General features: G+C 45.9%; 1 long non-coding RNA gene across 2 annotated transcripts; it reads left to right on the top strand.

Moving 5' to 3' along the window:
* Positions 1–12: 12 nt before the first annotated feature.
* LOC133241444 (uncharacterized) lies at positions 13–20,969 on the top strand. Of its 2 annotated transcripts, none has more exons than XR_009734595.1 (4): positions 13–121; positions 693–842; positions 11,117–11,263; positions 12,234–13,125. It is a non-coding gene; the product is annotated as an uncharacterized LOC133241444 (long non-coding RNA). The 2 variants fall into 2 exon arrangements; XR_009734594.1 differs by lacking the exon at positions 12,234–13,125 and adding an exon at positions 13,388–20,969 and having other exon boundaries at positions 19–121.
* The last annotated feature ends 1,642 nt before the right edge of the window (positions 20,970–22,611 follow it).

Genomic DNA, 22,611 nt, shown 5'->3' with positions numbered 1-22,611 from the left:
GGGGCATAACCGGATGGGCGTGGTTTTGGTCGGTGGGCGTGGTCGGCGGGCGGAGTAGGAGTCGGAGGGTGACTGGGAGACCAACCTTTGGCGCAACTGCTCGGGCCCAGCCAGTTACCAGGTCTGCCTCTCTGTCAGGTCCCCTAAACTCTCAGCCCCTCTGTGTCCTTATATCTAACATGTGGATGGTAATAGAGTCCACCTCCCAGCGTTATATAAGGATGAGACCTTGAGAAGAAACAGAGGATAGGGAAACCGAGGCAAGGAAGCAGAGAGAGAGACAAATGGAAGAGGAAGTCGATAGAAAGATATGAAAGGATGCAGTGTTCAGTGGGAAAAAACTTGGGGAGGGCGACTGTCCCCAAGCCAGACTCTTGCACCCACCTGCTGGTGGGCACCTCGAGGATCCAGTGAGGCATCGTGTTGGTGGAATGATGGAGTGACCAGGGGAGAGAGGCATAAGGAAGCAGAACCTCTGAAAAGGAGCGTGTTTGGGGAGCAGAGTGAAACAAAGGTCCTGGGAAGGTCTAGGAACCCTGGGACAAGGGAGGGAGCCTGGGGAGGGAAAAGGCAGTGAACCTAGGAAAGGAGAAGGGTAGAGGAGGGACAACCCAGCACGTCCAGAAGAAGCCAAGAGGTCAAGAGGGCCCCCTCCTCCCTTGAGCCCAGCAGACTTGGCTCTCTGTCTCTAGGGCCAGCATCGCCTCCAGGTCCCCCAGTGTCTGTGCGGAGAGGGTCTGTCAGCAGCTCAAATGCCTTTCACACTGATGGAAACCTGGCCCCTTAGCTGGACAGAGTCCAGTGTCCAGGAGTGACTGGGCTGGCAAGGGGCTCCTCCAAAGGTAAGGTCTCAGGGGACTCAAGGTTGGGGACAGACCTGCAGCCACACCCTATGGAGCCTGGACGAGAGTTCTGAGGTTGATTATGAAATGTCTGGTTGGGATGCCCTTGGGAGCAGATTCAAGGGGAAGGGATGCCAGAGTCAGTAGGTGTTGCTCAGATGGTAAGCCGTGTCTGACTCTTTTCAACCCCGTGGACTACAGCCTGCCTGTCCATGGAATTCTCCAGGCAAGAATACTGGAGTGGGTTGCCATCTCTTCTCCAGGGGATCTTCCCAACCCAGGGATTGAACCCAGGTCTCCTGCATTGCGGACAGGTTCTTTACCCTCTGAGCCACCAGGGACACACCCCTTAAAGTCAGTAGATTAAAAAAAAAAAAAAAAACCTGATCAAAATTAGTCACTTAGTCGTGTATGACTCTTTATGAACCCATGGACTGTAGCCCACCAACTTCCACTGTCTGTGGAATTCTCCAGGCAAGAGTACTGGAGTGGATCGCCATTTCCTGGGTTCAAATCCTGGCCCAGCCCCCATCATTGCCTGTGGGAACTCACATTATCTGGGAGCCTCAGTTCCCCCATCTATAAACTGGGGTGCCTTACCTGACACAGAGCCGCTGCTCAGCAGAGACTTGTCCCTTTTCTCATCCAACAACTTGTGCAGGGCACTCAGAGGGACGATCAGACAGTGCTGGCCGCTTGGGGCAGAATAGAAATATTAACTAGAGATTCTTCTGACTTCCCTGGGAAGATGGGGACAACATTGTGAATATGGACTTGGCAGTGTTGGGGGTGGGGAGCATCTTGTCATGAAAAGGGAGAAAGTAGGGGGCTTCAATACCAGAATACAGAGTCTGGAACTTTGCCCCACTTAAGCCTGAACTGTGTTTGTGGGATGATGGAGTGTGGCAGGCTGGGCTGGAGTGATGCTTTGGGGTAGAGATCACAGTTGGAGAGGAGGGTTTAACAACACAGGGGGGCGGCGGTGTTGTTTAGTTAGTGGCACATTCTCTTAGCACCTGCCAAACATCAGTCCTGTGCCATGCATGGGGCCTCACCTAGAGAGGAAACCAGAGCAGGAAGGGCAGGGCCCCTGAGCTGGGGCAGGGGTGGGGGGCATCTGAAAGTCCCAGTGCACAGAAGAACAGCGAGGAGATACAACAGGATGGACAGGGGACACCAGGAAGAGTTACAAAAGAAGAGCCAGATAAAGGGTTGGCCTCCCAGATTCTGTAACTCTGCTTCTCCAGCTGAGCTTGGCACACAGAGGCTAGCAGCCTAGGAAGGGAACAGCCTGACCTCACAGTGTGACCCTCCATTTCATCGATTACAAACTGGGGATAATACCAGCTCCTCATTACTGGCCTATGAGGGGGACCAGTGTTGTTCCCATCTTACAGATGAGGAAACTGAGGCTCTGAAGGCTCACGCAGTAGGAAGTAGCAGGGCCTGAGTGTTGCTGGCTGCCTTCGTCACCTGCCAGGACGAGTGCAAGCAGCCCTGCAAGCTTGGCCAAGACCCAGGGAAGTCCCAGGGCAGGCAGGCCTGGGGTTCAAGGGCACACCAGGAGGCCATTTGCTCCTGAGGAGACACAGTAGGATCAGGAGCATCTTTAGGCAGATGCCTGTTTGAATCCCATTTCTGTGGGAACTTGAACCTGTCACTTCACTCCTTTTCCTCATCTGTAAAATGAAGACTCTAAAAGTAACTATATTAAGTGTTTGCCTTTGGGGTTAGTGAAGTATTTGGTCTCATACACTGGGAAGGAAAATGGAAAACCTTGAAAAGCAAGCTATAAATAACACATGTGGCATGGTTGCAAGATAAAGAAGGGTGATTGGACTTCCCTGGTGGTCAAGGGGTTAAAATTCCGTGTTTCAACTTCAGGAGCCACAGGTTGCATCCTCCAGGTAACTAAGATCCTCCATGCCACCAGTGTGACCCCGCCCCCCAAAAGGGAGTGATTGAAAAGGCTCAGTGAAGGAAGTGATTTATTACCCAGAGATCTTCAGGAGATGACATGGGAGATGAAAACAGCCCATTTAGGTGGAAAATAAAACTCTCAGAAGCAGTGCTTCTGACAAGGTAGAACGTTCAAGTCTTGGTGAAGACAGGAAGCTGGTCTTCATGATCAGTGTTAGGACAATGTTTGCGGTCTTACAGTATGTTAAGGTAACGAAATGATTTTCTTTTCTCCAGGAAATCGATGTTTCTTTATTCCAACTGTAATTTTTTGGTTACTATTATCTAAGGAACGTTCCTCTCCTCTCATGAAGAGAAACACTTTTCAGTCCCTAAGTTGATAAGAAGCAGTAAAAATCTTTTGATTTTGTGTGTTCAAGTAACATTCTGACCCTAGAGCATCAAGAGTTGGGGTAACAGTTCAGGATTTCAGACACTGCTGGTGGGAAATAATTGGCACAGCTGTCATGAAGGAAGAATTGGAAATAACTGTTAAACAATTTGCCCAGTCACTCCACTTCTAGAAATATATTCTACACAAGTGCTTATACAGGTATGCGAAGATTTATAACAACGCTATGTAATCCTTAGAGCTTGGATTATCAAGCCAGATTGCCTGTATCCTAACTCTGCTGCTTATGAGCTGTGTGACTTTGGGCAAGTTAATTACTCTCCTTGTTCCTCGGTTTTCTCACCTGTCAAATGAGTGGAATAGTAGTTTCAAATTCATAGGTGTGGGAGGCTGAATAATGCCCACTCAAAGATATCCACATCCTGATCCCTGGAACCTATGAATATGTTCCCTTATACAATCAAAGGGACTTTACTCTTTTGATTAAGTTAAGGGCCTTGCGATGGCGAGAGTATACTGGATTATCTGGGCCAGCCTGATGCAGTTACAAGGGTTCTTGTAAGAGGGAGGCAGGAGGATCACAGTGAGTAGTTGGATCAAGAAGGTGAAGTGATGGGAGGAAGAGGTCATGAGCCAAGGAAGGCAGGTGGCCTCTAGAAGCTGAAAAAGACAAGGAAACAGATTCTCTTGTGCAGCTTTCAGAAGGACACAGCCCTACCCACACCTTCATTTTAGATTTCTGACATCCAGACTGTAAGATAATAAATATGTGTTGTTTTAAGCCACGAAGATTGTGGCAATTCGTTACAGCAGCCATGGGAGCTAATACACTAGGCATGTTGTGAGGATTCCTGAGTTAATATGTGTAACTACTGCAGCTCAATAAAAGATAGCTCTTCTGTGCAGCAATCACAGGGCTGTTTGTAGTCATGGAAAACTGGAATAATCCAAATTCCATCAGGAATAGTGTGATTCACAACTCCATCCATACTATAGAAGCAGAACAATAGTTGCTAAGAAAGAGGCTGCTCTACAGGTACTGACATGGAGAAATGATGATTGTGGTAGAGATATTACAACTGTTTTCTGAGTGCTCACTGCCCCACAGGCACTGAACTAGGAGCTCTCCCTGCAGGATCTCGTCTGATCTTTGTAACAATGTACGGGATCTGTGCCAGTCAGAGGGGGGAAAAAAGTGATTTTCATAGGGAAAGTCTAATATAAGGAATCATTAACTGTTTATATTAGCCTTAAAGTCTAATATAAGAATTATTTGGGCTTCCCTGGTAGCTCAGCTGGTTAAGAATCTGCTTGCAATGCAGGAGACCCCAGTTCAACTCTTAGGTTGGGAAGATCTGCTGGAGAAGGGATAGGCTACCCACTCCAATATTTTGGGGCTTCCCTGGTGGCTCAGCTGGTAAAGAATCTGCCTGCAATTTGATCTTTATAACAGTGCAGGGGATCTGTGCCAGAGAAGAACCACAAAGTGATTTGAACAGGAAAAGTCTAATATAAAGAATTATTAACTGTTTATATTATACATATTAAAGTCTAATATAAGAATTACTTATATTTTATAAATATATTTATTTTAAATAAATATATTCTATTTATATTTTTATAAATGTATATTATTTATACTCTGTGACCCCATGGACTATACAATCCATGGAATTCTCCAGGCCAGAATACTGGAGTAGACTGTCCCTTCTCCAGGGGATCTTCCCAACCCAGGGATCGAACCCAGGTCTCACACATTGCAGGCTGATTCTTTACCACCTGAGCCACAAGGGAAGCCCGTGTAAGACTTATATTAAAGTCTAATATAAAAATTATTTACAGGGGGTTGGGATAACCAGGAACTGACTAGTAAGAAGTAAAGAGAACTCTAAAGGGCACAGGAATAGCAAATATAAGTAGCAGCTCCCATCCCCAGGGCTGGGCTGAGATCCAGACCTGTTGGAGAGGGAATGGCTGGGGCTCATTGGATGGTAGAGAAGTTACTCAAATGCTGTGCACGCCCCGTGAAACTTGCTGGAAAACCACCCCCTACGATGCTGGGAAAAACTGTTCATGAAGAGTCTCCCTAGAGGCGTTCCACTCCTCCCAGGTTGCGGGCTAAGGGCTGCTGGCCACCTGCACTGCAGAGACCCAGTGCTGTAAAAGCTGCCTCAGGAAGCTGAGCTGGGGAGGCTGGGCCCCCTGCGGAAGTCCGCCGAGATGCTCATCAAAACCCGGAAGTAAAACCTTTTCCTCAAGCAGTGTCTGTTAGCGCCCTCTACTGGCAAAATTTAACACTCTGCCATCTGGCAAAGGAAAAAAAAAGGTAAAGGGCCTGGATTCATACTCACAGAGAAGGCAAACATGATAAATTTGGAGCTGAGAGTCAATAAATTAATAACTGGAACGGAATCACTAGTTTGACTTTTACAAGTAAGGAAACTGAGGCTCCAGCGAAGGGAAACGGCACAACCAGTGCTAGGATTTGCTTTGCTCTTGTTCAGTGGCGAAGTCGTGTCTGACTCTTTGCGACCCCAAGGACTGTATCCCACCAGGCTTCTCTGTTCTCCACTATCTCCCAGAGTTTGCTCAAATTCATATCCATTGAGTGGGTGATGCTGCCTAACCGTCTCATTCTCTGCCACCCCCTTTTCTTTTTGCCTTCAAACTTTCCCAGTATTAGGGTCTTTTCCAGTGAGTTGGCTCTTTGCATCAGGTGGCCAAAGTATTGGAGCTTCAACATCAGCTACGGTCCTTGCAATGAATATTGCTTTGTTCTACAAGGTGATTAAAAAGCAGGTTGCAAAATTATCCACGTTATATCATTGTGGTGATAACTCCACTAACCTTAAACGTGCACAGACATACTCTCCAGCATGAAGGAATGTATACTGAATGTCAGTGGTTTCCTCTAGGATGCAAGGATTACAGGGAGTCCTCCTATACATTCTTAGGTTGACGGTAGAAAATTGATGTCTTTAGAAGAACTAAAGAGCCTCTTGATGAAAGTGAAAGAGGAGAGTGAAAAAGTTGGCTTAAACCTCAACATTCAGAAAACTAAGATCATGGCATCCGGTCCCATCACTTCATGGCAGATAGATGGGGAAACAGTGGGAAAAGTGGCTGACTTTATTTTTCTGGGCTCCAAAATCACTGTAGATGGCGATTGCAGCAATGAAATTAAAAGACGCTTACACCGTGGAAGGAAAGTTATGACCAACCTGGACAGTATATTCAAAAGCAGAGACACTACTTTGCCAACAAAGGTCCGTCTAGTCAAGGCTATGGTTTTTCCAGTGGTCACGTATGGATATGAGAATTGGACTGTGAAGAAAGCTGAGTGCCGAAGAATTGATGCTTTTGAACTGTGGTGTTGGAGAAGACTCTTGAGAGTCCCTTGGACTGCAAGGAGATCCAACCAGTCCATCCTAAAGGAGATCAGTCCTGGGTGTTCATTGGAAGGACTGATGTTGAGGCTGAAACTCCAGTACTTTGGCCACCTGATGCGAAGAGCTAACTCATTGGAAAAGACCCTGATGCTGGGAAAGATTGAGGGCACGAGGAGAAGGGGACGACAGAGGATGAGATGGTTGGATGACATCATCAACTTGATGGACATGGGTTTGGGTGGACTCCAGGAGTTGGTGATAGACAGGGAGGCCTGGCATGCTGCGGTTCATGGGGTTGCAGAGTCGGACGCTACTGAGTGACTGAACTGAACTGAATTTATCAAAAAATAGTGAAATATTGGCAAATTTATAAGTGCAACATAATATTTATTTCTGAGATGTGATGTTTGAAGTTTTCACAATGTGTGAATTCCTTTTGTAAACCGGAAATTATGTATATATGTATATATACATTTATACTTACATATATGTGTATGTATACATATGTGTATACATATATGTATGTATACATATGTGTGTACCTATAATTTCATTGTATATGTGTAATTATATTTTTTCATTATAAAACATATATAATGTGAAAGTGAAAGTCGCTCAGTTGTATCTGACTCTCTGCGACCCCATGGACTATACAGTGCATGGAATTCTCCAGGCCAGAGTACTGGAGTGGGTAGCCTTTCCCTTCTCCAGGGGATCTTCCCCACCCAGGGATGGAACCCAGGTCTCCCACATTGCGGGCGGATTCTTTACCAGCTGATGTAAAAGAACATATTATGCATACATGCAGGTTTTGGAAAGTCTCCCCTCCAACTGTCTCTCTCTTTTCTTTTTTTTAAATTTTATTTTATTATCTTTTTTGTTTGTTTTTAATTTTAAAAATGTATTTACTTATTTAGTTTTGGTTGCATGGGGCCTTCATTCCTGTGCGTGAGCTTTCTCTAGTTGCAGCTAGCGGGGGCTACCCTTTGTCGTGGTGTGTGGACTTCTCATTGAACTGGTTTCTCCTGTAGTGGAGCACAGGCTCTAGAGCGCGGCTTCAGTAGCTGTGCTGCATGGGCTTAATTGCTCCACAGACATGTAGGATTTTCCCAGATCAGGGACCGAACCCATGTCCCCTGCATTGGCAGGCAGATTGCTATCTGCTGCACCACCAGGGAAATCTAACTGTCTTTTGCCAGTAGTAGTATCTTCCCCTACAATACAATAGAAACTTTAACTAACAGAGATCCAAAGACTTCAGAGGAAACTATTTCTCATTTAGCTCACTGCAAGATCCCAAGAGCTACTTGCTAATGGTCCATGCTTTGTTTCTTGATGACTTACCACAGGATAAAACCATCAGTTGTGTTTTTTCTACTTATTTTATGAGATTTAAGTCATGAAACAGAAAAAAAAATGCTATTAAATAATGGTGGGTTTTTTGTGGCAGTTACCCAAATGTCATTTTAGAAAGTATTTCAATTGTGCTTTGTATTAAGTCTAAAAATTGATAATTAAAGAAAGCATTTAGGGACTTCACTGGTGGTTCAATTGTTAAGACTCCATGCTTCTACTGCAGGAAGCATAGGTTTGATCCATGGATGGGGAACTAAAGATCCCACATGCCATGCTGCTGCTGCTGCTAAGTTGCTTCTGTTGTGTCCGACTCTGTGCGACCCCATGGACTGCAGCCCACCAGGCTCCCCCATGCCTGGGATTCTCCAGGCAAGAACACTGGAGTGGGTTGCCATTTCCTTCTCCAAAGCATGAAAGTGAAAAGTAAAAGTAAAGTCGCTCAGTCGTGCCCGACTCTTAGCGACCCCATGGACTGCAGCCCACCAGGCTCCTCGGTCCGTGGGATTTTCCAGGCAAGAGTGCTGGAGTGGGTTGCCATTGCCTTCTCCAAACATGCCATGTGGCATAGCCAAAAAAAAAAAAAAAAGTTAATTTACTCACTCAAAAGAGAAGAAGAAGAAGAAATATCTCATATCAATAACTTCAATGTCTATCTTAAGACATCAGAAAAAGAGAAAACTAAGCCTACAGCAAGTGGAAGGAAGGAAATAATAAAGATGAAAGTGGGAATTGGGAGTGGGGAGTGGGAAAATTGATTGAAGGGGGTCAAAAGGTACAAATTTCCAGTTATAAAATTAACAAGCTGTGGGGAGATACTGTAGAGCATGGTGACTATAGTTTATAATACTGTATGGCATATTTGAAAGTCGGTAAGAGAATGGATCTTGAAACTTCTTGTCTCAAGACAAAAATGGTTTGCAATCCCAATGAAAAATAAATGCAAGAAGGTAAATTGGTTGTCTGAGCAGTCTTTACAAATAGCTGATACCACTTTAAAGACAGAATGTGAAGAGGAACTAAGTGCCTCTTGATGAGGGGGAAAGAGGAGAATGAAAAAGCTTCCTTGAAACTCAACATTAAAGAAACAAAGATCATGGCATTCAGTCCCATCATTTTGTGGCAAATAGAAGGAGTAAAAGTGGAAGCAGTGACAGATGTTATTTTCTTGGGCACCAAAATCACTGGGGACAGTGACTCCAGCAATGAAATTAAAAGACGCCTGCTCCTTGGAAGGGAAGTGACGACAAACCTAAACAACATGTTAAAAAGCAGAGACGTCGCTTTGCGGACAAAAGTCCATATGCTCAAAGCTGTGGTTTTTCCGGTAGTCATGTACAGATGTGAGAGTTGGGCCCTAAAGAAGGCTGAGCAGCAAAGAATTGATGCTTTCAAATTGTGGGGCTGGAAGAGATGCTTGAGAGTCCCTTGGACAGCAAAGGAGATCAAACCAGACAATCCTAAAGGAAATCAACCCTGAATATTCATTAGAAGGACTGATGCTGAAGCTGAAGCTCCAATACCTTGGCCACCTGATGTGGAGAGTCAATTCATTGGAAAAGATCCTGATCCTGGGAAGTATTGAAGGCAGGAGGAGCAGGGAGCAGCAGAGAATGAGATGGATGGTATCACCAACTCAATGGACTTGAATTTGAGCAAATTCCAGGAGACAGTGGAGGACAGAGGAACCTGGTGCGCCAAAGTCCATGGGGTCACAGAGTCAGACACGACTTAGCGACTGAATAACAATGGTAATGGATGATAACTGAACTATTTTGGTGATCATTTTGCTCTCTCTCTGTATATAATTGTTATGTTGTACATCTGAAACAAAAAATTAAGTCTATTTCTCAGTAAAATAGAAAAAGATTTAAAATTTTTAACTTTATTTGAAATTAATGGAATAGAAAATAGAAAAACATAAAATGAATGAAATAGAAAATAGAAAAACAAAAGAGAAAAATTAACGAAACCAAAATCTAGTTCTTTGAAGATATCAGTAAATTTGAAAAACCTTTAGCTGGGTTGACTAAGGAAAAAGAAGATTCAAATTAATAGAATCAAAAGTGGAAAAAGGGACTGTATTAATGACTTTATAGAAATTAAAAAAAGATTATAAAGGAATACTATAAGTAATTTATGTCAATAGACTAGATAACTTAGGTGAAATGGACAAATTTTTAGATGATACAAACTCCCAAAATTGACTCAAGAAGAAATGTGTGCACGCATGCTAAGTTGCTTCAGTTACATCCAACTCTGCGAGCCTATGGACCCACCAGGCTCCTCTGTCCGTGGGATTCTTCAGGCAAGAATACTGGGTTGCTATCCTCCTCCGGGGATCTTCCCGACCCAGAGATTGAACCCAAATCTCTGTCTCTCCTGCACTGGCAGGTGGGTTCTTTACCATTAGTGCCACCTGGGAAACCCCCAAGACAAAATAAACAATGTGAATAGATCTATAACAAGTAGAGATTGAATTAATAATCAAAACCAATTCCCTGGCAGTCCAGTGGGTAGGACTCCACACTTTCACTGCTGAGGTCCCAGGTTTGATCCTGATCAGGGAACTAAGATCCCACAAGCTGCCTGCGTGGTGTGGTCAAAAAAAAAAAAAAAACAAACCCTGCACACACAGAAAAATCCAGGCCCAGATGATTTAGATGGTAACTTTCACCAAACATTTAAAAAAGAATATCAATTCTTCACAAATACACAATCTCAACCAGAATTCCATAGGGCTTCTTTGCAGAAATTAACAAGCTGATTTTAAAATTCACATGTGATTGCAAGGGATTCAAAGTAGCCAAAACAATCCTGAAAAAGAACAAAGTTGGAGGATTCACTCTTCCTGATTTCAGAACTTACTCCAAGGCAATAGTAAGCAAGAAAGTGTGGTGTCATAAGGATAAACATACAGAGAAATGGAATAGAATTAAGAGTTCTGAAAAACCTTGAATGTGGTGGTAGTTACACAGGTAATTTGTCAGAGCTCATCAACCTACATCCTTAAAAGACCTGAATTTTATTGTATGTAAACATAGAGTTGAGTTAAAAAAAAAAAAAAATGCCTCCTGGTTCAAAGAAGAAACCAAAATACAATACAATGTTCAGCATTTCACCCAGCCAGAGGGGTTTTACATTTACCCACAATAGACTGTGGTGTTTGACAAAGTGCCATTGTAGCTGCTTTTGGCTTATCTGATGCTGTTTGTTTGTAGATAAAATTGTTTCCCAACTGCTTCCTGTGGGAGTCTTGAAAGGAGTCCTTGGTTTGAGGTGGGGAAGATGGAACCAGGAAGTGAGATCGGGCAATCACGGAAGGCCCCTCAGTCAGGTGATGGAGCTCGACTCTGGGAGAAAACGAGGTGGGTGGCAGGATCAGATTTGCACATTAGAAGCGTCTATCAGGCCACAGCCTGGGAAAGGACTGGAAGGGGTAAAATTATCATGTAGAGAACTCTCAGGAAGGGTTGTAGATGTGCAGTACAGGGAGCTGGTGGCTGGACCAGGGCAGAGGCAGTGGGCAGTGGGAGGCATGGGTGATGCTGAAGCTGGGCAGGAGGTGGAGAGTCAGGAGGAAGAAGAGAATCTGGGGTGGGGAGCAGGAGAGGGGAGAGTCACACAGAAGGAGAGAGGCCCAAGGACCGCATGGGGCAGAGAGGTGGGGTACTTTGTGAGCAGGGTAATGGTATTGTAGCCACATGTTCTGGGAAACAAACTCACTCAGAAGGACAATGCAGATAGTGGAGTGCAGTTTATTACACCGGCGGGCCCAAGGCAGAGTCTCCTCTTAGCCAAGGAGCCCGACCAGTTTTTGTGAAAACCTTATGTACCCAAAGTGTACATGCCCAAACCCACTTCCCCAAATTCCCTGAAACTAGTCTGAACAAAGGAAAAGAAAGATACAATCAAAGTTAACCCGTGATTCATATGCCTTAAGCCTAGGTAGTTAACAGTGGACAGTTATCAACAGGCCTGTGGTCATACCCCAATAAGCATAATAAAATTTATGATTCTATTGGGTTACACAGATGTACGAGCCCTGGGGCTCTTCCATCCGGGGGGGTCTGGTTTTCCAGTTGGTATTGTTAGGTAGGCAGAATAGGGACAAGGATTCCAAAATGGCGGTGGCTAAAAGACAAGGAAGGGAAAAACCCTTGAAAATAGAACAAAAGAAGGTCCGGAGTGAGGACCTCAGGTAAAACAAACAACACTCCTGGCTGGCCCAGTTTACATAGGACAGGCCCAGGGAGAGATAAATGTATAAAAAGAGGAGACAAAGGTAGCACGCGAGCTCACTCGTTGCCCTGGGGCGTTCTTCTCTTCACGTCTTAGGATCTACGTGCCCTCACACCTCAGAGATGGATTTTCCTGCTATCTTCTAAATAAAATAGAGCTGTAACACTGATATGTCTAAGAGCTATAACATGGTCCTTTCGAGACCTAAGAGCTGTGACACGATGAGGGGGCTTTAATGTCCGTCACTCCGAATCTTTGTTGTGACCAAAGAACCAAGGAACATACATTCGCGTGACAGTACGTCATTTCCATAGATACTGGGCATATAGCTCAAAGTCCACAGTCCGGCCCAAGAAGGAGTCCTGCTTTCAAGATGGAGCCTGTTCTGCCTGTCTCCTCCTTCAGTGGCAGACAGCTCTGAGGACTGAAATTGGGGCAATGTAGGATGCCAAGAGCTTCATCCTTGGGAGATTCCCATCTGGAGATTCCTCAAATGGCCCAGAGGAACCAGAAGCAACCTGTGAGGACTCAGGGTCCAAGAAGGCAGAATGTGGGACAGAGGCAGTTTCTGAAAAGCAACAACTGAATCCAGACAACATCTTCAGATGCTGAGAAGTGAGGGCTACTGAAAGTGCCATACCAGCTCAACTGGCTGTGAAAGCAGACAGTGAAATAAAGATATTTCAAACAAAGGCTCTAAGTATTTACCACTCAGAAATCCTTGCTGAGAGAACTTCCAGAACCTTAGGAAGAAGGACCTTGGGACTTGGTGGTTCAGTGGCTAAGACTCCATGCTCCCAAGGCAGGGATCCTGGGTTCAATCCCTGGTCAGGGAACTAGATCCCACAAGCCACAACTCAGAGTTTGCATGCCACAACTAGGGCAGACCTCATGTAGCCAAATAAATATTTTTTAAAAAAGGACCTTGAGTCCAGAAGGAAGAAATAGGATCCAAGAAAGCAATGGGGAGCTGAGCAGCTGGGGCACAAGTAGGCCATTGTGAAAAATCAGTGTCCTGGGTACAAATGTATGAAGTGAAGTGAAAGTCGCTCAGTTGTGTCCAACTCTTTGCAACCCTCTGGACTCTACAGTCCATGGAATTCTCCAGGCCAGAATACTGGAGTGGGTAGCTATTCCCATTCTCTAGGGGATCTTCCCAACATAGGGATCAAACCCAGGTCTCCCGAATTGCAGGCAGATTCTTTTTTTTTTTTTTTGTCTTTTTTAAATAATTTTTGTTGTTGTTGCAGGTGGATTCTTTACCAGCTGAGCCACAAGGGTAGCCTACTCCAGCAGATCCCTTCTCTAGCAAATCTTCCCAGCCTGGGAATTGAACTGGTCTCTCCTGCATTGCAGGCAGATTCTTTACCAGCTGAGCTACCAGGGAAGCCCTTGTATGCTGCTGCTGCTGCTGCTAAGTCGCTTTAGTCGTGTCTGACTCTGTGCGACCCCATAGACGGCAGCCCACCAGGCTCCGCCATCCCTGGGATTCTCCAGGCAAGAGTACTGGAGTGGGGTGCCATTGCCTTCTCCAAGCCCTTGTATGAATGACACCAAAAGATTAGAAATAAGTGCAAGTCGTGAAAAGTGAAAGTGTTAGTCGCTCAGTCATGCCCATGTCTTTGTGACCCCGTGGATTGTAGCCCACCTAGCCCCTCTGTCCATGGAATTCTCCAGGCAAGAATTCCGGAATGGGTTGCCATTCTCTTCTCCAGGGGATCTTCCCAACCCAGGGATCGAACCTGGGTCTCCTGAATTGCAGGCAGATTCTTTACCATCTGAGCCACCAGGGAAGCTTTGGAAGGAGAGGAAAAAAGAAATCAAGAGAAAGTGAATGTTGGGGAGGCCCAAGAAAAGATCTGGAGTGGGGATTGGGGTGGGGCGGTCCCCACAGCTCAGGGGTGACATAGAGTAGGTTGGGAACCATGATCACCTGGAATTGAGGATGTAACTCCACGGACGGACACTTTCAGCCTCTTGTCTTGGCTCTCCCTTGGCCTGACGTTCCCCCTGTCCTTGCATGAGTGAGTCCCAACATTTTGTCAAGATTGAATTCAGATGCCTGCTTCTCCAGGAAGCCTACCCTCCTCCCAGCCCTGAGGCTCCTGGCCTGACCCTAAGGGCCTGTGCACCCAGCGTTAGTGAGCATGTCAGGGCTGATGGTGTTAGGGCCCATGCCTACTCTGTCACCAGGCCCAGGCCCAGCTGGCTGGCGAATGTGCTGAGAATGTAAGTTGGGTGTGTGCCAGGCTGCCTGGGTTCAAACCTCAGTGCAGTGACTACTGATGGTGTGTGGATGACTGTTATGAGTGGATGAGTGCAGGCAGGATGGGACAGCCTAGTGAGGCAAAGGGATGAAGGGATTGCACTGTCTCCAGGTGGCCTGGCTCCACATGGGCAGAAATGAGTGCAGCTTGAGCCACCTGTTTGACTGTCAGTTGCTTGAGCCAGGGAATGCCTGGTTCCCAGTAACACCATTTCAGCACTGGCCTGGGAACCTGTCAGCTTCTGCCACCACCCTCGCCCTCCCCCAGCAGCACTTCTCTGGGGAAAGTGGCCCAGGTCAGATGAGGGTGAGACACCCCCATCCCCCTCTGCTCTACATGCTCGCGTCTTCCTTCCCAGGTTTGTTGGCCGCCTACCACCCTGCACCCCTACTGCCATTGTTCCAGGTTCCAGGTAGAGCCCTTTTGACTCCACCTTCCCTGGTGGCTCAGACGGTAAAGAATCTGCCTGCAACACAGGAGACCGGTGTTCAATCCCTGGGTTGGGAAGATCCCCTGAAGAAGGAAAATACAACCCACTCCAGTATTCTTGCCTGGAAAATCCCATGGACAGAGGAGCCTGGCAAGCTACAGTCCACAGGGTCACAAAGAGTTGGACATGACTGAGCGACTAATGATGCCCTTTCGGGGCACTTGGGCTGCCAGGAGGCCTGGTGTGGTTTCTTTCCCTGGTGGGAAGAGGAGGGGACGACCACACTGTTTGCTGGGTATTGGCAGTGTCCGTATGACAGGTTTGTGATGCTGAATCCCAGTGGTGCCTTCAGAGTTCCAATCCCTGGTCACAGGCGCCAAGGTGGGCTAGGGGGGAGGGTGGCTTCCGGGGAAGAATTTTAGGCTGAGGAACTAAGGCCAGGCAGCTGGTCTGGCCAGGGCAAGTCATCCCAGGTCATCTCATGGAGTTTGGGGTTTTAAATGCCATCTGCATCCCTCACCACAGTGGGGACCCTCCCCTTTGCCCAGCCCAGATGTCTAACAGACTCAAACAGCTCTCCATGTCCCCAGCTAGCTCAGCAACTCCACCCTTCCAGACCAGAAGCCAAGGTAACCCCAACGCTTCCGCTCCCATCCCCGAAGGCCACCAGCATGGGGACTGGGGCTCCAGTCACCTGGCACCGCCACCTCCGCTGCCCCTCCCCCAGCCACAGGCCACCAGCCTCTGTTGCTGGGGCCTAAGGCAACTGATGTCCCCTGCAAGCCCCTGTTCTCCAGCCCCTAGAGAGATCTTTAGAGAAGGTAAGGCAGGTCACCTGGCTCCACTGCTCAAGACCCTCCAACAGTTCCCACTTCACTTAGCATCCTGCCTTAGGCCTGCAAGTCTAGGACCACCCGTTCCGTTTCCACTCTGCCCACTCTCAGGCTTGGCAGGACTGCGGTCCAAAGCTGAGTGCTCTTGGCTCAACCAAATCTGATCCATGATTCCATTTGTTCCAGATTGTTCCCAACTGTTGTGTTGAGTTCAGTAATGAATCTCTTTCCCTGGATGTTGAATTAGTTGTTGATGTTGTAATGTAAGAGTGTGTCGATTTGATGTGTTTCTTGGTTAAAAAAAAAAAGTCACTATATCTCGCTGTACTATTTTTGCAATTTTTCTATAAGTCTAAAAGCAGTATAAAAAAGGTTATGAAGATACAAAAGAAAGGGGATTTGCTGGCAGCCCCATGGTTAGGACCCCACGCTCTCAATGCCAGGAGTCTGGGTTCAAGCCCCGATGGGGGAACTGAGATCCCACAAGCTGCATGGTGCAGCCAAAATATAGTCACTGTCAAAAACTTCCTTAATTTTGTAAGAGCTGCTCTGGCAAGTGTGCAACAACACCAGGGGCTGTGACCAGGGCTCTCACATGCACACGTGTACATGCACATCTGTTCAGGACGATATGGTCCTCCTGTTTTAGTGGAGTGAGCCAGAGCATGGTCGTGGGTTGGTGCCCAGGTAGGGCTTGGATGGGAACCAAGACACAGGCTCCAGGAGGTTGGGGATCATGCACGATGGGGGCTCCAGGCAAGACGGCCCAGATGAGGGCTGAAGGAGGGGGCTGAACCTCGAAGGAGTGGGATTCACCCTGGAGATTGGTGAGGACAGAGAGTATTCTAGAAAGGGGGAAAGGCATGAGGGAAGGCCAGAGACAGGACAGGAGAAGATGTGTGTGGGTGTGAGTGGTTCCTGTAGGGGGAAGGAAAGACTGCCGGTCAAGTGGGGTGTGGGTATCAGAGGTTGGGTGGAGGCCGGTGAGGTGGACACAGCTGGAATCGGCAAGGGAACCCTAACAGGGAATCTGTGAAAACAGGATCAAGGAGCAGAGATGGGTCTGGAACACACCCCGTCAGCCCAACCTTGGGGAAGTGACAAGGAGGGCTCTACTTCAAGTCTTGAGCTGCTCAAGACAGTCCACTCTTTCTCTTTGCATCCCCAGCATCTGGTCAGTGTTTGGCACACAATAAGTGAACGAGAAATGCTAGTTCATGTGTGTGCACTTTATTTTACAGTTTATCAATGTACAATAAAGTGCAAGTAACTGAAGTACGTAATTGGATAACTTCTGACATAAATGTACATCCTTGAAAGCCACGATCCAGGCCATGAACATCTTCATTACTCCCAGGGTTTCCCTGTGCTCCTTTGTAACTCCTAGTCAGCTGTTTTATTTTTTTAATCATTTCTCTTATGCTTTTCGGTTGCACTGGATGTTTGTTGCTATGTGAGGACTTTGTCCAGCTGCATAAGTGGAGGCCACTCTTCATTGTGGTGCAGGCTTCTCACCGTGGGGGCTTCTCTCCTTACGGGGCACAGGCTCTGGGCTCACGGGCTTTAGTAGTCGCAGCCCCTGGGCTCAGTAGTTGTGGCACATGGGCTTCGTTGCTCAGCGGCATGTGGGATCTTCCCGAACCAGAGATTGAAACTGTGCCCCCTGCATTGGCAGGCAGATTCTTACCCACTGTACCACCAGGGAATTCCTTGGCTGTTATTTTAGATTAGTTTTTATTTTTGAAAAATTTTGTATACATGGAACCGGACTGTATGTACTTTTTTTTTTGACAGTGTCACTGACTTTGCAGGATCTCAGTTTCCCAACCAGCGATTGAAACTGCACCCTTGGCAGTGAAAGGTCCTAACCAGTGGACTGCCAGGGAATTCCCTGTATGTATTTTTTTTAAACTGGCTTCTTCTTCACAATGTAATTATTTTGAAATTTCTCCATGTTACTGTACACATTAGTGATTTGTTGAAGATTTAAAACTTCTACTCTGAAAACACAGGCTTCCCTCGTAGCTCAGTTGGTAAAGAATCTGCCTGCAATGCAGGAGACCTGGGTTCAATTCCTGGGTCAGGAAGATCCCCTGGAGAAGGAAATGGCAACCCACTTCAGTGTTCTTGTCTGGAAAATTCCACGGACAGAGGAGCACGGCCGGCTCCAGTGCATGGAGTTCCAAGAGTTGGACACAACTTAGCGACTAAACCACCACCACTCTGAAAAGACAGTTACAAAAAAATGAAAAGTCAAGGCACATACTGAAAGAAAATATATTGAAAATATACATTGACAAAGAACTTAAACCTGATAAATGTAAAAGCTCTTACAATTCAGCAATAAAAAGATAAACATCCCAATAACACTGGCAAAAAACCCTGAATAGACCCTGCTGCTGCTGCTAAGTCGCTTCAGTCGTGTCCAACTCTGTGCGACCCCATAGACGGCAGGCCACCAGGCTCCCCCATCCCTGGGATTCTCCAGGCAAGAACACTGAAGTGGGTTGCTATTTCCTTCTCCAATGCATGAAAGTGAAAAGTGAAAGTGAAGTCGCTCAGTCGTGTCTGACTCCTAGCGACCCCATGGACTGCAGCCCACCAGGCTCCTCCGTCCATGGGATTTTCCAGGCAAGAGTGCTGGAGTGGGGTGCCATTGCCTTCTCCATGAATAGACACTACACCTAAGAAAATATATAAATGGCAAGTAAGCACACGAAAAGATTCTAAACATCATTAGTCATGCTGTCGTTCAGTGCTAACTCATGTCCAACTCTTTGCTACACCATGCACTACAGCACACCAGGCTCCTGTGTCCTCCACTATCTCCCAGAATTTGTTCAAATTCATGTGCATTGAGTCGGTGATGCTATCCAACCATCTCATCCTCTGTCGTCCCCTTCTCCTCCTGCTTCAATCTTTCCCAGCATTAGAGTCTTTTCCGATGAGCCAGTTCTTTGCATCAGGTGACCAAAGTATTGGAGTTTCAGCTTCAGCATCAGTCCTTCCAATGAATATTCAGGAGTGATTTCGTTTAGGATTGACTGATTTGATCTCCTTTCAGTCCAAGGGACTTTCAAGAATCTTCTTCAGCACCACAGTTCAAAACCATAAACTCTTTGGTGCTCAGCCTTCTTTATGGTCCAACTCTCACATCTGTACACAACTACTGGAAAAACCCTAGCTTTGACTATATGTTCTCTGTTGGCAAAATGATGTCTCTGCATTTTAATATGCTGTCTAGGTTTGCCATAGCATCCCTTCCAATGAGCAAGAGTCAGAATGCAAATTAAAATCACAATGAGATATCGCTACGTATTCATGAGAATAGCTAAAATTTAAAGATATGATCAAACCATATGATGGTGAATATCGAGCAACTGGAACTTTCATACACTATTGGTGAGGATCCAAAACGGTACAACCACTTTGGAAAATAGTTTGGAAATTTCTTAAAAACTACTTATATACCTACCATACAACATACCAAGAAAAAGGAAAATTTATATCCACAGAGACTTGTAAGCAGCGTTCATAACATCTTTAGTCATAATTAGAAAAAATGGGGAAAGACTCAAATGATGATATCCATGCAATGGAATACTGTTGCTATTGTTCAGTCGCTCCATCATGTCCAACTCTTTGTGACCCCATGGACTGCTGCATGCCAGGCTTCACTGTCCTTCACCATCTCCTGGAGCTTGCTCAAACTCATGTCCATTGAGTCTGTGATGCTACCCAACCATCTCATCCTCTGTCGTCCCCTTCTCCTCCTGCCTTCAGTCTTTCCCAGCATCAAGGTCTTTTCCAATGAATTGGCTCTTTGCATCAGGTGGCCAAAGTATTGGAGTTTCAACTTCAGCATCAGTCCTTCCAATGAATATTCAGGAGTGATTTCCTTTAGGATTGACTGGTTGGATCTCCTTGCAGTCCAAGGGACTCTTTAAGAGTCTTCTCCAGCACCACAGTTCAAAAGCATCAATTCTTTGGTGCTCAGCCTTCTTTATGGTCCAACTGTCACATCCATACATGACTACTGGGAAAACAATAGCTTTGACTGCCGGGAGCCAGCATGGGAGATCCCACCCATGACAAGGTAATGCGGAAGAGACCTGACAGGCAAGGTGGATCAGGACTCGAGGGACTCCCTGGACCTGCTTGAGCATCTACCCCGAAACCAAAGTCTGTCTGTCTACTGTTTACTATATTATGCCTTTCACCAACTCTTCTGACATTAGCAGGGGGCTGTCCCCGACCACCTTTCTCTGAAAAAAATCAACTTAGGGCTCTAATTAATAAGTCTCCTGGGCGTGAAAGGAGTATCTCAATTCATTTTAGCTTGCTTGACAGGTTTATCCATACTCTTGCAACTAACACAAATAATTGCTCACAACTCCCCAACCATGAAAGGCACGGGAAGCCTAAGCATTCTAAAAGTCCTAATGAGCATAGAGCCCTTTGAGAGATGAAAACTTATTAGATAGTACTAATGAAGGGTTTCATTGTTGAGCCAATGCTTGCTGCCAAGTCTCCACATCCCTTACCCACTGTGTGCCTGAGAGTGCATTAATTAATATAGTTGAAATGTAGGAAAAACAAGTAGTAGCCTTGACATTAGCAACATAAGACCCTGAGTTAATGAGCTCTTTCTTTGTTGTAACCCATTATACCTTTGCTCTATGAAATGTAACTTTATTTAGTACTTTTTTGAGGGTGATGCAGATTGGAAAAATAAAGAAAAAACACTTTAAAAGAGAAAACAAGTTTTCTGGTTGACCAACCTTTATCAGGAAAGAGTCATAAAATGTTGGCAGGCCACAGGGCCAGAAGATAATGTACATAACACAACTACTACTACTACTAAGTTGCTTCAGTTGTGTCCGACTCTGTGCAACCCCATGGACTGCAGCCCACCAGGCTTCTCCATCCATGGGATTCTCCAGACAAGAACACTGGAGTGGGTTGCCATTTCCTTCTCCAATGCATGAAAGTGAAAAGTGAAAGTGAAGTCGCTCAGTCGTGTCCGACTCCCAGCGACCCCATGGACTGCAGCCTACCAGGCTCCTCCATCCATGGGATTTTCCAGGCAACAGTACTGGAGTGGGGTGCCATTGCCTTCTCCCACATAACACAAAGGCCCTTGTAAATGAAAAGGTATGCAGAAAACATCCTGGTCCCAAAGAAGGTGAAACTGATGTAATGTTGAGCTGACTCTGCATGACTTTGTATCTTTCACTTCTGGAAATGTGTAACTCAGGGTATAAAAGCTCCTTTTGAAAATAAAGCTGCGGATCCCATTTCACCAGAGCTCTCGTCTCTGTGTCTTTCTTTCTCTCTTTCTCCTTTTTTTTTCAGGCTGATTCCCTGGAGCACAGAGGCTCTCTGAGTTCACTTTTTTGCCTGGGCTTCTAAGACCCAATCGAGAAAGCGCTCTGCGTCTTCGCCCCATCGAGAGGGCACCTGAGGCCTCCGTGAACAGAGCAAGTCCCGTGTCAGGGGCTTTATTGGCTTTCTGTGTAAACCAAGGAATATCAACCTCTTTCTTTCTTCTTTCTTCTCTATTGTTCAACCCCGGACCATCAGGTTCCAGTCCATTATAAGACCCGTGTCATCTCTCTCGCCGACGCCATCCATCCTGAGGGTATCCTTGGATCCTGCTGGGGCTGGACCCTGGCATTTGACTATACAGATCTTTTTTGCAAAGTAATGAATGTCTCTGCTTTTAAATACACTGTCTAAGTTTGTCATACTTTTCTTCCAAGGACCAAGCATCTTTTAATTTCATGGCTGCAGTCACCATCTGCAGTGATCTTGGAGCCCAACAGAAGAAAATCTGTCACTGTTTCCATTGTTTCCCCATCTATTTGCCATGAAGTGATGGAATTACATGCCATGATCTTCATTTTTTGAATGTAGAGTTTTAAGCCCGCTTTTTCACTTTCCTCTTTCACTTTCATCAAGAGGCTGTAGCTCATCTTCACTTTCTGCCATAAGGGTGGTGTCATCTGCATATCTGAGGTTATTGATATTTCTCCCGGCAATCTTGATTCCGGCTTGTGCTTCTTCCAGCCCAGCATTTCACGTGATGTACTCTGCACTTAAGTTAAATAAGCAGGGTCACAATATACAGCCTTGACGTACTACTTTTCCAATTCTGAACCAGTCTGTTATTCCATGTCTGGTTCTAACCGTTGCTTCTTGCCCTGCATACAGGTTTCTCAGGAGGCAGGTAAGGTGGTCTGGTATTCCCATCTCTTTAAGAATCTTCCACAGTTTGTTGTGAGCCACACAGTCAAAGGCTTTAGCGTAGTCAATGAAGCAGAAGTAAATGTTTGTCTGGAATTCTCTTGTTTTTTCTGTGAGCCAATGGATGTTGGCAATTTTATCTCTGGTTCCTCTGCGTTTTCTAAATCCAGCTTGTACATCTGGAAGTTCTTGGTTCACATACTGTTAAAGCCTAGCTTGAAAGATTTTTGAGCATTACCTTGCTAGCATGTGAAATGAGTACAATTGTGCACTTGTTTGAACATTCCTTGGCATTGCCCTTCTTAGGGATTGGGATGAAAACTGACCTTTTTCAGACCTGTGGCCCCAGTTGAGTTTTCCAAATTTGCTGGCATATTGAGTGCAGCACTTAAACAGCATCATCTTTTAGGATTTGAAATAGCTCAGCTAGAATTCCATCACCTCCACTAGCTTTGTTCGTAGTGATGCTTCCTAAGGCCCATTTGACTTCACACTCCAGGATATCTGACTCTAGGTGAGTGATCACACCACCGTGGTTATCTGGGTCATGAAGATCTTTTTTGTATAGTTCTATGTGTGTTCTTGCTTCCCTGGTGGCTCAGAGGTAAAGCCTCTGCCTGCAATGTGGGAGACCGGGTTTGATCCCTGGGTCAGGAAGATTCCCTGGAAAAGGAAATGGCAACCCACTCTAGTCCTCT

Source organism: Bos javanicus, chromosome 29 (assembly GCF_032452875.1).
Source record: "Bos javanicus breed banteng chromosome 29, ARS-OSU_banteng_1.0, whole genome shotgun sequence".
In the NCBI taxonomy this organism is placed as follows: Eukaryota; Metazoa; Chordata; class Mammalia; order Artiodactyla; family Bovidae; genus Bos; species Bos javanicus.
This window is presented reverse-complemented; position numbering and strand designations above follow the sequence as displayed.